The sequence below is a fragment of the Labeo rohita genome, chromosome 17 (assembly GCF_022985175.1).
Source record: "Labeo rohita strain BAU-BD-2019 chromosome 17, IGBB_LRoh.1.0, whole genome shotgun sequence".
Lineage (NCBI taxonomy): Eukaryota > Metazoa > Chordata > Actinopteri > Cypriniformes > Cyprinidae > Labeo > Labeo rohita.
In genome coordinates, this window is record NC_066885.1 from 31,797,946 (window position 1) to 31,813,594 (window position 15,649).

A 15,649-nucleotide genomic window follows, 5' to 3' on the forward strand; every position below is an offset into this window, starting at 1 on the left:
CTGTCCCACTGCATTGCGATTGGTGAACAGCTTAGACAGTGTTTCAGTACTGCCACACCGCTTGACAAAACAGCAAGTTCCGTGTACAGCTGTTAGCGCAAGCTAGATTAAAGTGATTCTTACGTTTGAAATATGGATTTTTCTTACAAAAACATTGATTTGCTACAGGAGGCCTTTATTGACCCCCCGGAGCTGTGTGAGGCACTTTTTATTATGGATGGATTCACTTTATTGGACTTGTTTTGGACTGATGAAGAGAAACACCTGTCTATGCTGTTCTAAAGCTTGGGAGTGCTAGGATAAATTTTTAATATAACTCCGATTGCGTTCATCTGAAAGAAGGAAGTCATATACACCTAGGATGCATGGAGGGTGAGTATAAAATACGCTACAGTAGTGTTGGGTTCTATCACCAACCTGCGAGATCGCCGATACATGATATTACCATGCTAATTTATTTAATTATTTACATACTTAGTTTCACTACCCAAAACCAGCTCCAGCATAAGGCTAAAAGCAGCCTAGCATTAACATTATCGAAGAACATCATCACTGATTAGCCTAGCCTAGTCTAGTGCAAGTTTACGCATTTAAAAAAAAAAAAAACATGCGTTATAAGTGAACCTATCTACACTGTATGATCAATAAATCTCTAACCACACACTGCACACGTCTGCAGTGCGTTACGGCCACTGGAGATGATCACTCTAGTCAATGCTTGTGTTTATACCAGCGGCGTCTCTGTGGCACATTGAAGTAGCTCAGAAGCTGCTCTCTGCACTGCAGTGCTAAAGTTAAACTAATCCCCCACCTTGGCCATACCCACCCCCCAAACATCTGAATTTCCGTAGGCGAGACTTATTTTAATGAGATTCTAATGGGCTGCATTGTGACATCAAAACATCCGGAAAACAAGCGTTGTAGTTCAAAGGAGCTGTTCATTATAGTTCTTTAAAACGAATTTTTTAAAAACTAAATATCTCCCTTTGGAGTGGACTTTGAGATTTGTAACTTTGTAAATATTAGTAGATCTCAAACATACACACCACACACTGACTAAAATTCAAAAAGTGAAAAAGCATAATAGGACCCCTTTAAGATGTTTTGCAAGTTCATCACTGAGTAATAGCAGAAAATAGATGATTGGGGAATGAATATCTTCGCTTACATTCACTCTCGGGTCAATTTAAACCTTGCTGTGGCCTACATATTATATTCTATTCATTAATTTCAGAGAATGAGAGTGTTTTTTGCCATTATCTAAGTTTTCAGTAATGCCACTGATTGGGCATCTTCACCCTGAAAACCTCCATACCAGGATGGAGAAAGAAAAAGAGCAAGTGAAACAGCAGGAGTGATGGATTAAAAAGGCAAAGAAACAGAGAAAATGCCAGAGAGAGAGAGAGATAGAGAGAGAGAAAATCAGCAGTGGCTCTGAGCAAGTTTAATTCCTTTAATGAAGAAACTGACTGACACTTCATGTTAACAAATTGTGCGTCTGTGTGCAATCACACACAGACAGGTGGAGAGGCAAATCTCTCCATGCTCTCCAGTGCCATCAGTCTCACGCTGAAATAACACTCAGCAAGCTGCGGTGTATGCCACCGGATGCAGTGTTGTCTGAAACTGATCACTGGGCTTTGGCTGGGAACCAAAACCCAGTGAGGTGCCTACTGAGACAACACTACTGGACATCAATAGGTGAGAAAGTGCAGGATAACATAGATGTTATATATTGAATACTAAACATTTAATGTATGTCAACATACATATTTTAATTGTTAATTTACACACTGATGCTTACATGGGTAGGTATCATTAAAGTCAGACTGTGGTTCCTTGAACCCAAAGTGGATCAAAATGTGAGGTGCCTAAAAATACCCACCCCAAATTAGACAATGAACCTGATTCAGCAGTTAATGAAAACACACCATAAGAGCTACAAATATGAAAAGCCTGAGTTTCCATCAGGTGAGTAAAATAACAGTTACAAGGTGGTTTATAATTCAAATATCTTTATTAAATAACTCCCGAGCAAACAATATTAATAGTAGCAGCTGTTCATTCTACACACAGACTCTTCCTCTAGTCTCTTCTCACAGAAATCATTCTAATATGCTGATTTGCTACTCATGAAACATTTATCATCACTGTTGAAATGCTGCTTCATATTTTTGTGGAAACCATGGTATATTTTAGCATTATATGATGAACAGAAGGTGTAAAAGGACAGCATTTATTTGAAAGAGAATTTATTTGTAATTATATAAATGTATTTACTGTCACTTTTGATCAATCCACGTGAAATAAAATAAAAAATTAAAAAAAGTTAATGTTTGGGAACTTACTGGAAACTTGCTTACAATGTTTGTTTTTTGCTGTGAGAATTTGCTAGTTTTGCCATCAACTGCTCTGCTTAACTTGTCTGCTTTAATTTAAGGAAGAAAAGTGCAGCTGAAAGAATATCTCTGCACTTCACAGATCACAGCTAACATTATTGGAGTCTCTATTGGAGACAGTCTAGATGCTTAACCACTCTGTGTCCACCATCAATGGACCACTGTGAAGTATACAGTACCTCAGATAAGCCATTTATGAGAGCAGAGCAGAGCAGAAACACACACCGAGGCACAACCTTTTGCATATCTAAATGAAAGTAAGCACATGTTTATGGCTCTGTCTGGGTTCAGTGTTATCTGCGAAGGGCAGTCCTGCATAAGAATGAGAAAGCCTTTGGACAGACACCACGACTCCCCAGAACGTCAAATAATAGGAAGCTATCTCACATAATCAAGGATTTGCAGTTTCTGTTCTACATCACAATTTGCATGTGGCCTATTTTTCTGTACATGCCCTGAGCACAAAACATGAGATACATACAGTTTTATTAAAACCATGCAACATGTATGGAAATGTAAAGTTGAAGCACAAGGCCGCAGGACATTTCTGCTTAAAGAGGCAAAACACAGCAGTTAATAAGTGATGTATTTTAACAGCCAGCCTAATGTGTTTGTGTGATAAAAAGAGTACAGTGAACTCTATCTTGCATGAAACTTGCACAAACCTATCCAGTCTCTGACAGTTCCTCAATGCCGACAGGAAAGATGTTCATGAAGAGAGGCAGAGAGAAGGAAACAGGAAGAGGAAGCATTTGGGATAGAAAGCACACTGCCTGTAGCAATCTCAGGATGATAATGGAGACGGATCTAGTACACTAGCACAATCATTCACGTACACTTCCCTAGAAGAAAGACACGGTCTGCTGTCAGAAAGACATGAGCCACAGAAATGAGACTATCAAACGCACTAGTATACGGGTTTCTTCCTAATAAAAAAAAAAAAAAAGTCAACCATGTATGCATGTATCAATAATGACTTGGCGATATTAACTTCACTCTGTGGGTTGGATTAGACTGAGTGAATTAAGGATTACTCATAACATCGCTTTACCGCTGTTGGTGAGGTTTGAGGGAAGTGTTCCTACACATATTCTCAGTCAGCAGAATATGGGGTCTATATTTTCTGAGATTTTGTTGATACAGATTACTGAATTTTTTTTCCGAGTATGTTTTTGTGCTGGTATCTTGGTTGGTTTAAGCCTGTCATGGACAGCTGACTTCCAAAGATCTTAATATTCTTCATATTCTGATATTTGCCCCCTTAAACAGATTTCCAGGGCAATTTTTAACTTTATAAGTGCATTTTTTCTACACTTATTTGATACATGCATAATTTTTCTATCAGGATCTTACATTTAATACATAAATTTAATTAGAATAATGAGACAGTTCTGCTCCATTACTAATCAAATGACATCAGTATCAACAAAAGATGCATTTCCACCAACCGTTAAATGCAGCTCAAATAAATAATAAAATGCATTTTATTTCCCCCTAAATTCTGTGTTCAGATTTCAATAAGTCTTTTTGTGCTTTCATATTTACAGACACTAGTTCATATCACCATTTGATTAAGTGTGCAGCCCTACCTTTGATTTATTCATCCAAAATTGTAGTTTACAATGACATTCTTTGTTATACAGTAAATTTCATTTTTATGACTGGATTTTGTGATTCTGTATGATGTTTTCCACACCACAAAAATCATAGGGCCCTACATAAATTATGTAATTATGCCTAATTACACTGCAGTTAATTGAGTTTTAATTAATGCTATGAGATTGTTCTTTAAAAAACAGAAAAAAACAAAACCTGAAATGAGTTATGAAAATATGTAGTTAAGAAAACACAGACCAAAACAGTCAGAGCCATATACAGTACTGAGTAAGTATTGTGAAAAGAAAAAAAAAAAAAAAAATGCTTAGGATGATCCCTATTCCTTCAGGAAGTAGAAAAAAAAAAATAATCGCTGCTAAATTATGCTCTATGACCCAGTTTCCTCATTCCGGATACTTAAAAAAGCTGACACAGACTCTGTTCAGGAATCATCTCTCCACAATCATGGCTTAAACACATCACATACAAACTCATAAATAAGACGAAACTGACACAATAAAGTTTTTACTTTGATCAGATGACGGAATCTTCATTTAAATTAATAATGAGTGTCTCACATGACTCTGGGGCGACGGCAGCTGAGATTTGATACGACAATCATATAAATGCCATTCACACATACGGTTAAAACTCTCTGGCGTCTGCAAATTAAAAAATGCTGTTACGTTTAGTTATATCAGAATGTGTGAAAGAGTCACATGAGTCTCAATGCAAATTTAAGGTTAGTGTTCTTACAGTCTTGCACAATTTTCCTACATCATTATTGTGTTGACAATAGTGCAAGTTATCAGCAACTAACATGATGCAACACATCATTCAAGATAAAATAATGGGGTATACACAAAACAAATAAAAAAACATGATATATTTAATCCTGAAGAAGAATATTTGTTTAAAAAAAAAAGAATTGCAATAAAATAATAACAAAGTGCTAGATTAAAAAAAGTTATATGGATTCTCAGTTAAACACATCATGATTCCATGTGTTGACAATGAAAAATGCAAAAATCCAGGGGATTTGAATGCTTTTAAGTGGCACCAATAAACATTCCTCTTTTTAAGTAACTCAGAGGAATTTAGGTTTCATGATGCTACTCAATTACATGCTGCATTTTCACATTAAAAACCAAATGCCATTAAACTCTGTCATATATAAATACCCATTATCATTCACTGCACAGTGGAAGTGCCATTGAACTCTCTGTAGAGATATGATAGAAGTAAGTGGGCCTGTGCTTTTTCTAAAAGATATTAACTGTCTTACTCCTCCTGGTGACACTGACTCACGTACAGTACGAACCCCACGTCTGCTGTTAATAGTAGTAGTCAAAGGCAGGACATCTGGCCTATCAGCCAAAGGTTATGTTGATTTTGATCTTAAGGAAGCTCCAGCAGGTCTTGTGAGAGTAAACTGTGTTTGTTAAATGCCCTACTGAAACCTGAGCCTCTCTGATGGCTGTACTCATGTTTTATTCAGGCTCTGCCAGTCCAGCAACAAACACATCTGAAACCTGTGACCAAAATCACATACCCCATCTACCTCAACTAAAACCACTCAACTCATTCTTATGCCTACGTCTAATCCTTCAGATGACAAAAGACCATTCAACAGATTTAAAAAACAAATTTTCTAATTGTTTAATCTAATTGTGAACATCACAAAAACCGCCAGGAGCACAACTGGCTCATATTTCACAAAATACATTTAAGGAATTAAAGCATATTATTTGTACCATTAGGGTGCAAAAAATAATTTTGGGTGGGTAATGTGCATAACTGATAATGAAAATAATGTCACTGTACAAAAACTTTAAAATGATCCTTGAATTTTTTCTGTTTTTTTTTTTTTTTAATTCCACTTTCATATTTCTGGATTCTATTGTAATGGTTATATTAAATGTTAGTAACTAAAAAGCATATCTATTCAATTTAAATAATGAAACTTTCACAATTTACCAGTTTATTAAAACATTTAACAAAAAATACATTTTAGGGCCTTATGAAATTACTCTTATTTTCCCCCAAATTCAGTTTTTTTTTTAATACTCCTAGATTCCATTTAATGGTTTAATTAAAAAAAAATATATATATATATCAAAATGCATTAATTATCGATAGACTGAATTTATAAAACATTAACAACTGTTTCTTTTTTCAATAATTGGGTCATTTGAAACGTGTTTAATTTTTCTCTGAAATTTGGTAGTGTCGTATTTTCACTTTTCTGGATTTATGATTTAATACACATTTATTATCAAAAACGTAGATGATGAAATGAAGGCATAAGACATTCATTTATTTAATCTTTCAAAACGTAATCAAAATAAAAATGAACAATTCCTTTTATTTTTGGCAAACAAAGTGTTTAAAATTAAAACATGGAAGAAAATTGTGTATTTGAATATTTCTTAAAAATTAAATATTGCTTAAAAATCAACTTTTTATTAATAGTAGTAGTAGTAAGATTATAAACCTGTAGCTGTTAAAGTCGTAGGACCTAGTCATGTTTGGTGTAAGCAATAATTGTTTGTAAAGCGTCATTTGGTTTCCCAAGGGCTTAGGTTATTTGAAGTGGACAAATCAAACTCAACCAAAACAGATAAGAAAGGCTCTGGGGTGCAAGAAGCTCTTCCTCTGTGAAAGACAATATTGAAAGAACAGGTAACAGGAGCCTGTGTGAGTCATAGTGTGCTGGTTCAAACCAGAGAGAGAATTTCATCACAGCCCGTCCAACCAGTCCAACCACTCAAGGAGGCCCAACGAGGCCTGTAGTATTTGACATTCTCCTTCTGGGTTACTGTGCCGCACCTGAGTGACACCTGAAGCCACCAATCCGGCCATCTCTCTCCCTCTAGGCCCTCAAATTCAACTGAACAAACTGAAAGAACTCATTGTCTGTCGTCCAAGACAATGGAGACTGTATTGCATGAGAAGCCACGGAGAGATCACCGTTCCACGGACAAATGCGCCCAGTGGAGCAAAAGAAGTCCAAATAATGGAAAATTACCCAGCGGCACAGTCCGCAGAGGTCTGATTGCTTTGAAGCAATGCGCGCAGTAAATAGCAGTTCATCAGCGTATGGGCCGGGAACTCTGCTGCTGAATGAAGCTCCAATCAGTCTCAGTGGCGTCTCAGGGGCCGTCAGGACTCCAGAGGAGCTGCAGCCTGACACCGATCGCTTACTGAGGACAGGTGATAGCTGCTGAAGCACTGCAAAAGGCTTGCGTCCAGTCGATTGAAGAATGCGGCAAGCTCACAAGGCCTCTACCAGGTCCAGTGCACCATTTTCTACCAATTTGGCCCCATTTCTACTAAATAGTCGGGGAGTGAAACCTTTTTCTTTAATTTAAAGATCGAACAAAACATTGTCTTGGCAGCTAACTAAAAAAAAAGCTAAATATAAATATTTAAAAATGAATTAAAATGACAAAAGCACAAAGCAATATTACCAAAACAAATTCAAAATAAAAACTGAAAATATAAAAAAAAAAAAAAAAAAAAAAAAAAGCAAAATGATTAAAAATGATTATAATTGTATATAAATACTAAAATAAACCAAAGCAAAATTAGATCAGTGCCAGTACAATCAATGGATCTGTTTACACTGCAGCAGCCTAATGTCACATGCATTCAGTTAATGGATGCCCTGTTTCCATTTCTGACTGCAGTTACTCCAGCCACATCTACAGTCAATTCAAATATTGTACGTGTGAACTGAATGGCATGACTTTTTTCCATTATGTCAAAAAATTTGGGATCACTATGATTTTATTTGAAAAAAAATTAATGCTTTTATTCCTCAAGGACCCATTAAATTGATCAAAAGCGATGGCAAGTGACATTTATAATGTTACAAATGATGTCTATTTCGAATAAATGCTGTTCTTTTGAACTTTCTATTCATCAAAGAACCTGAAAAAATGGATTCTACAAAATATTAAGCAGCACAGCTCATTAACATTGATAACAACAATCAGAAATGTTTCTTGAGCAGCAAATCAGCATATTAGACTGATTTCTGAAGGATCATGTGACACTGTAATGATGCTGAAAATTTAGCTTTGATCACTGGAATAAATTACATTTTAAAGTACATTTAAATAAAAAAAAACACTTACTCTAAACTGTAATAATATTTCACAATATTACCATTTTTATTGTGTTTTTGATTAAATAAAGAGACTGGTATTGTATTTAAACTGCCAACACATGATATCATAGTCACTGAATTAAATCACTTTGGATGCTCTCAAAACTATGAGCAGATCTTTGTTTGTTGTCAGTTTATAAAGTAACAGTTAATTTGAAGTTACACTGTTTCAATGGAAAGGATGTGAGTGATGCACACAGACACGGACGGTACGATGTGACTCATCTCACAGGCCTGGATCTCTGATAAAAGCCTGAACGGCTGAAGGCAGTCCACTGATGTGAGACAGAGGAAACACACTCCTCTCCAGACTGCTATCCCCTCCTCCACCTTCACCTCCTCCTCAGGAAAGGAATGCACATTCTTCCCACGTTACTCTCGTCTTATCTGAGGGAGGGAGGGAGCGAGCTCTTGGAAAGCACAATATGTGCTTGTGCTTGTGTGCATGTTCACATTTGAATCATCAGTGTTGAAACAAACGTCTGCATCAGCGATATTCCGCCAACAACGCAGAGCTGCATTTTTCACAACATGGCCTAGAAGAAAAAAAAAAAAGCATGCTTTGCAACAAATCAGACAAAACTGGGAGTGACTAAAGATGCATTTAAATTAAGCTCAAAAGACGTATGACAAAACCTGTAAATAGAAACGCTCTGCCCATAAACAAACCACAGGAAACATCCTGACTTCACCTCAGTTACAAAAGCAACGCTCTGCGGTAACGTCAACAGCGACAGAACTCACGTTGCACAACCCGTCCTGCGACAGGCGGCGTTGAAATTCCAGGCAAACCGTGATGCAGCAAACTGAACAGATTTCATGACAGCGAGGAGCCTTCGGTAAGCTCTCTGGCCTCCGCCACGATCAAGTCTGCTTCTGACACCAAGCCAAAATGTGAGCGCACCGGCTGAAGAGGAGCGGCTTGGCTTCCCCTGCGCAAGTCCAAGCTCTCATACCCCGCTACTGCTGCTGTTACCAGGAAACCAGAGTCAAAGCCACGAACAGAGACTTGCCACAGGATGTTACGTGTGCAGGTTATTGAGAAGATATCGCAGTGTGCCATAGGTTGCAGATTAGCACGCCGCTGTCCTTGAGCGTGAGGCTGAAGATAACCAGAGGGAACAAAGCCCTGCAACGGTTAATCAGCACAGCTCATCTACAGGTCCTGTGCTCTTATAACTGCAGAGGCTGCGTTAACACTGCTGATCACACTCTTACCCTGATAATTAGCTTTACTATCAAGAAGCTTATGGCACTGAATCATCCCTTTCACATTTGACACTTTCACAAAGGCCTTTTATATTTAAAGGCATAGTTCACCCTAAACTGAACTTACTTTCTCTGCTGAACAACAACAGGAGATGTTTAGTAGATTGTTCAGGCTGCTCTTTTCCATACAACAAAAAAAGTACAAAAAAGCAGTACAAAAGTAGGGTTGGGTGATATTTGACACACGAATATTAGCAATATCTTTGCTGACGATATTAAATTAGAGAATGCTGACAGGCTGATAGATGCTGCTTTCAGACGTGTGGGGGCGCTCTGTGAAGACCGTCAAAGATTTGTTTCGATTTTTGTATCTTTCAGATAAAAATGTGTACATTTCTCATTAGGGATGTAACGTAATGAAATGTAACGAAAATTTCTTATCATGATTATAGTGACCAAAATGATCACGGTTATCAGTATTATCACGGTATTGTTAAAATGTGCTTGAAATGGTACAAAAGTACTGACACATAAATCATGTCACCAAGTTTTATATTTAAAATCAACAAACAACAAATAAAATGATTTTTTGTTTGCATAATTACTAAAACAATAACAGTACCAATGATGTCCAGATCTTAAATGACAACATGACTGACAACAGTTTAACTAATAGCATGTTCAAATATCTAATGTAAATGATTAAAGAAAGCTTTGAAAACGTTTCATAAAATGCATCCCTCAGATTTCAGCCTTTAAATAAAGAAATGGGTTTAGTCAAAATGATAATTGATTAATAAATTATTATATGTATTTTATCTGTGCATAAATCTAGATGCCATCAAATCTTTTCTGAAGACAGTCAGAACCTCCAGAGGTACATTCATATTATTAATTCGTTAATATATTAATTTCATTTGTATAATTCTCGAATTATGTTTCTGTAGGTGGGTGCCCAACAAGTAAAACGCACGGACTGCAAATACATCAGTTACCAAATAATACAGACATTCATCCTATGAGGGTTGTGCTTCTCTAAATAAAATGATTTAATAAATACCTGTTTACAATAAGCACTTATTCGCACGTGGTTCTCATAAGAGCACATGGAGATTTGGTTTGCTGCTCACACTGCACATGTGACCCATTAAATAAAAAAGTAAAAAATAAAATAACAAATAGTTTGTGAAAATACTATTATAGTGTAAAATTTTTATTAATAAATAAAAAAAATAAATAAATAAATAAATAAATAAAATAATATATATATATATATATATATAAAGGGCCACTCTGAAGTTTAAATTTAAATTGTAAAATGTACAGAATTATCTTCTGTGCCACCCTAGATGGACTGGTGAACCTAGGTGAACCTCACAGACTTACAAAATCTTGTGGGAAATACTGTGAAAGCATCTGCAGGTGTGTAACATCAAGAGCTCAACGTAGAGCAGCAGGACTTCTGGAGTTTCAGGTACACTGTTAAATAATTTAAAATAATTTGTAACCTGGCTGCCTTAAAATTTTAAGTTCAGTCAACTCAAAAAATGTTTATTTAATTTGAAATGTTAAATTATACTAAGTGACAACTTAGATATTTGAGTTGAATCAACTTAAAATTTTAAGGCAGCTTAAGTTGTTACTTAGTACAACTTAACATTTCAAGTTGACTAAACTCATTTTAGTTGACTGAAGTTAAAGTTTTAAGGCAGCAGGGTAACAAATTATTTTAAGATGACTCAACAAATTGTGTTTTTTATTTTTTACAGTGTACAGTTGCAGTAACATGAATTAGTTGGTAATGACGTCAGCAATTACGATTTTCACAGGAATGTCACAATGTCCATTTCTTCAGTGAGCGAGTGGCTTATTCTTCCTCTTGCGATATGCTGATGGGTGAGGCTAGCAGGCATATTTCAACACACCATTAAAGTCGAGTTCTCATTAACACCAGCATTGTGTTCCTGTAAAACGAGATCCAAGATCTGAATGCAGATGGTCTGCATAATACCTAAAGGTACAGATGCCTCTATTAGCATAGGGATTAATGATGCTTGAGACTTAAGTATGATTAGCATTATTCTGCATGTTGATAAGATTACATGTGCAGTGATGAAGGTTCATTTCAAAGCTACATTCCTTTAAGGAGAAGACGTTCACAGTTATGCAACTATGGGAAAAACAGCAAACAGAAAACAGGCTTAAAACAGTTTGATGAATTTTTTAAAGTTACAGATAAATCACTGCTTTCCACCAACACAGTGTTAAGCACTTAAAGGAGAAGTCCACTTCCAGAACAAAAATTGACAGATAATGTACTCACCCCTTGTTATTCAAGAAAGAAATTATGTTTTTTGAAGAAAACTTTTTCCATATAGTGGACTTATATGGTGCTCTGATTTTGAACTTCCAAAATGCAGTTTAAATGCAGCTTCAAACCATCCCAGATGCAGTTGTAAACAATCCCAGGCGAGGAAGAAGGGTCTTATCTAGCGAAACGATTGGTTATTTCTATAAAAATAATAAAATGTAAATACTTTTTAATGTCAAACGCTCATCTTGTCTTGCTGTGCCTGAACTGTTTTTTTTTTTTTCAGTTCATGACAGTTAGGGTATGTCAAAACATTTCCATCTCATGTTCTCCCTCAACTTCAAAATCATCTTATATCGCTGTTTTACCTTTTTTGTTGAGGGTGTTTGATCTTCTTCGCATGTTCACTTTGCAAAGACTGGGTTGGTACTTCTGCAGCGATGTAGGATGATTTTGAAATGATTTTTGAAGTTGGTGGAGAAAATACGATTGGAGTTTTTTGATTTTTTTTTAATTGTTTCGCTAGATAAGACCCTTCTTCCTCGGTTGGGATCGTTTACAACCGCATTAGGTATCGTTTGAAGCCATATTTAAACTGCATTTTGGAAGTTCAAAATCGGGGCACCATATCAGTCCATTATATAGAGCAAAATCCTAAAATTTCCCTCAAAAAAAAAAAAAAAAACAATTTCTTTACTGCTGAAGAAATAAAGACATGAACATCTTGGATGACAAGGGGGTGAGTACATTATCTGTAAATTTTTGTTCTGGAAGTGAACTTTTCCTTTAAAACTGCAGGTCTTGAATCAGGAAGCCAATGGCCGGTGGGCTTGACTGTCTCCTTACTATCTAATGCTTTCAAAACAACAAGACAAAACAAAACCAGACTGTATTAAAATCAACAAAGCTGTGCACACCAGAAGCAGCTGATAGCATAACATGCATTTAGTCCATGGATAACCCGTTTCTATTTGTAAAGTAATGCAAATCTTTTTATCCATCTAAATGAAAAAAGAGGACCTATTACTTAAATGCATGGTTAGAAGTTAAAAATTCTAATTTAAGGATTCAACTAAACCTTTTGAGTTGCACACATTATTTTGATGAGTTCTGTTGAAATAATTATGTTGATAATTGCATCAAGGTAATGTCTTGTGCAATTTAAACTGAATTTCTGCTTTTATTGGGCAGTGGATTTACAGTTCCCATCATGCTTTACATAGGAGTGGATAAGGAGAATGAGGAGAATAACAAAGTCCCTTTAAAGAGTCATCGGATGCAAACTTCACTTTTACATGCTGTTTGAACATTAATGTGTGTTGGCAGTGTATGTACAAATCTACCCTATAATGATAAAAATCGAGCCATTCTCAGATGCCTGTTGGTGTAGCGTCACACCGACAGAGGCCGCTCCCATGATAGTTGATTGACATGAGTGTCTTACCTCAGACCAGCCTTAAATCTGCTGTAACAGTCCAATCTCCATTGTTTCGATGCCGGAGCAGGATTGTAGGTTAGACAAGAATATCTCAGATTGAGCGATTGAGGTGTTGTGCTGCTGGATGTAATAATGAACATAGTGGTCGTCATTTACTCCCGACATCTGAGCCACTGAAAATGCTGTGGATTACGTTTGTTTGTGAAGGGAATGCACTTTCCAATTTACATAAATGTGTCTGTGTTCGCGCAAATCATTCGTGATCCAGCTTCACCTACAGCAGAAGTAAGAATAAGGGTTTTTTTTAATGAATCTCTGCAATCACCTTTCCTAATAACGTGCTAGTTAGCAAGTTTCGCGGCTAAACATGCTAAATGTGGCTAAAGTAAACAATCTCTCAGAGCAGCAGGTCACTCCACAGAGAGCAGAAAGGGGCGGGGCAAGCAGAGCTCATTTGCATTTAAAGGAACAATCCCTCAGAATGGGATGATTTTTGCAGAGCTCATTTTGAAGGTAAAAAGGGTGTTATTTTACACTACCATTGAGAATTTTTAACCAAAGCATATTATAGACTTTTCACTAAGACCCTAAAGACTCATACCAACTTGTGGAAAATAGGCATCCGATGACCCCTTTAAGGCAAGTCATTTCACTCGGCGGCCATCTTTGAAACGCCTCTAGGCCATGCAAGTGCAACTCCTATCTCTTTGAATGGGGAAACACAAAACTCTCCAAAATGGTTCACCAAGCCTACGATTAAATTTCATATTTGAAATCACCAATGAAATCTGACAACAACTGCATCATAATTGTTGTTTCCTATGCTCCAATATCGTTAAAAAAGGCTTATTTTTCAGGTTAGAGCAGCCAATGCGCAGTCATGAGCGCGGGTTTGCGAACTCTGCCTGTTTCTTCAAAAGTTAGAGTGAGCTGGTTCTGAAGGAGATTCGCAGATCCCTGGCCAAACCCCAGCACCATTTTGGTGAAAAAGGGGTATGGCTGGATTCCCAGACAACATTTCATGAATGTGCTGTCATTGAAAGTGATGTCAGCACTAAGTCAGAGAACTGGATACATACCAGGGCAAAGTCCATGTGCAGAAACAGCAGTAATATCTCAGTGCAACTCACGGCTCACGTCACAGCCATTCAACCTGCGCTGTGACCTCTCTTTACACGCAGCTATAAAACTGAGAATCTGAAACGGAGTAGACGCAGCCCTCATAAATTACAGGAATGGAGGGAGAGCCTAATCATCCACAACAGTGAGGAGAACAATGTACGACCTACTTCAAAAAGCCTTATAATGGAATAAATGAGTTATACAGTCACATTTTATTAGGGTTAAACATGCAAAACTGTACAACCTTGAGTATAATCATATCAAAACAATACCCGAATGAGCCACACCGGTCAGGGTACAGAGTTTTGGATGTGATAATGATTAACCGCTGAGCAGTCCAGGACAGCTGGAACCAAAGGTAGCTGAGTAAACAGATAAGAGAAGCCTCTTGATTTCTATCTTGGCAAAGCCTCTAGCCTCTATAAGGAAATGACAAATGACTTCATCCCGCAAGAAAACCCTTCATAAGTGTGTAGTCTGACAGCAACTCCCATTCTGATGACTCATCAACTGGATGCACTCGTTTCCGAATGTAATCGCACTTCTGAGAAAAGCCAAACCCTCATACCAGTCTAGGTGAACATGTATGTTACAACATAACCTGCTCCTTTTTAATGGAAATCCAACATTGGTTGGAAGGCATTCCTGTCGATTTAACTATAAAAAAATGTTAACTATGGCAGAACTTTGATATGGCAATAAGCCTTGTGTAATTAGCAAGTGATCAGAAAGTGCAGATGAAGGCAGAGATTATCGCTAAAACCACAGGTCATGAGCTTAAATCTGTAAAAAGCCTACTGTATCATACTTAATAAATAAATTTACACCATCTCTAAATGATCAACATGATCAAAACTTCTACTACATGCTTTACTTATGCACATACATACATAAAACTAAGCATTTAAATATCTTACTAGGACATATTATTGGATATAGAGTGATGACTTATATTACATCTTCTATACTGTAATAAAAATAGATTTACATTACAAGTTATCAGAATGTCATCTTTTTGGGTCACATAAACATCAGCATTGGCTCCAAATTGCATATTTTTGCTCTGTTTTTACCTCTGAATGAAACTGAGGTGTGTTTTTTTCCCTCCATACTCTTAACGTATCATATTATGAGACATAAAAGCCTGATGTATCAAATGTAAAACAATATATAAACTGTTATTTCCTTTATATCTTGTCTAAAGGTTCAATAAAAGGCTCCATAGAAAAATAAATAGATTCTTAGGACTGTTTTACAGGGTTAATGACAGGTTGACCTATGATGCTCTTAGGAGATATATGTGAGTCAGACTAATTTGTTGTGTAAACTAGGATATAATCAGCACTGAGCAGTCACTCTCACACCAAACCATCATTCTGGAGTGTGACAGCTACAAACACTGG

The 15,649-nt window shown here is 36.6% G+C and overlaps 2 protein-coding genes across 8 annotated transcripts in view; one reads left to right on the forward strand and one right to left on the reverse strand.

Annotated features, from left to right (window-relative positions):
- nol10 (nucleolar protein 10) overlaps positions 1-15,649 on the forward strand; it is a 327,975-nt gene that overhangs the window by 131,603 nt on the left and 180,723 nt on the right. The gene's annotated exons all lie outside the window — the stretch shown is intronic.
- numb (NUMB endocytic adaptor protein) overlaps positions 1-15,649 on the reverse strand; it is a 60,832-nt gene that overhangs the window by 44,267 nt on the left and 916 nt on the right. The window contains exon 1 of one of the 7 annotated variants that reach the window (XM_051133228.1): positions 8,911-9,240. The exons of the other annotated variants lie outside the window; for them this stretch is intronic. The gene's annotated coding sequence lies outside the window, so the exon portion shown is untranslated. Of the gene's footprint in view, positions 1-8,910; positions 9,241-15,649 lie in introns of those variants that run through there. 7 annotated transcript variants of the gene reach the window in all.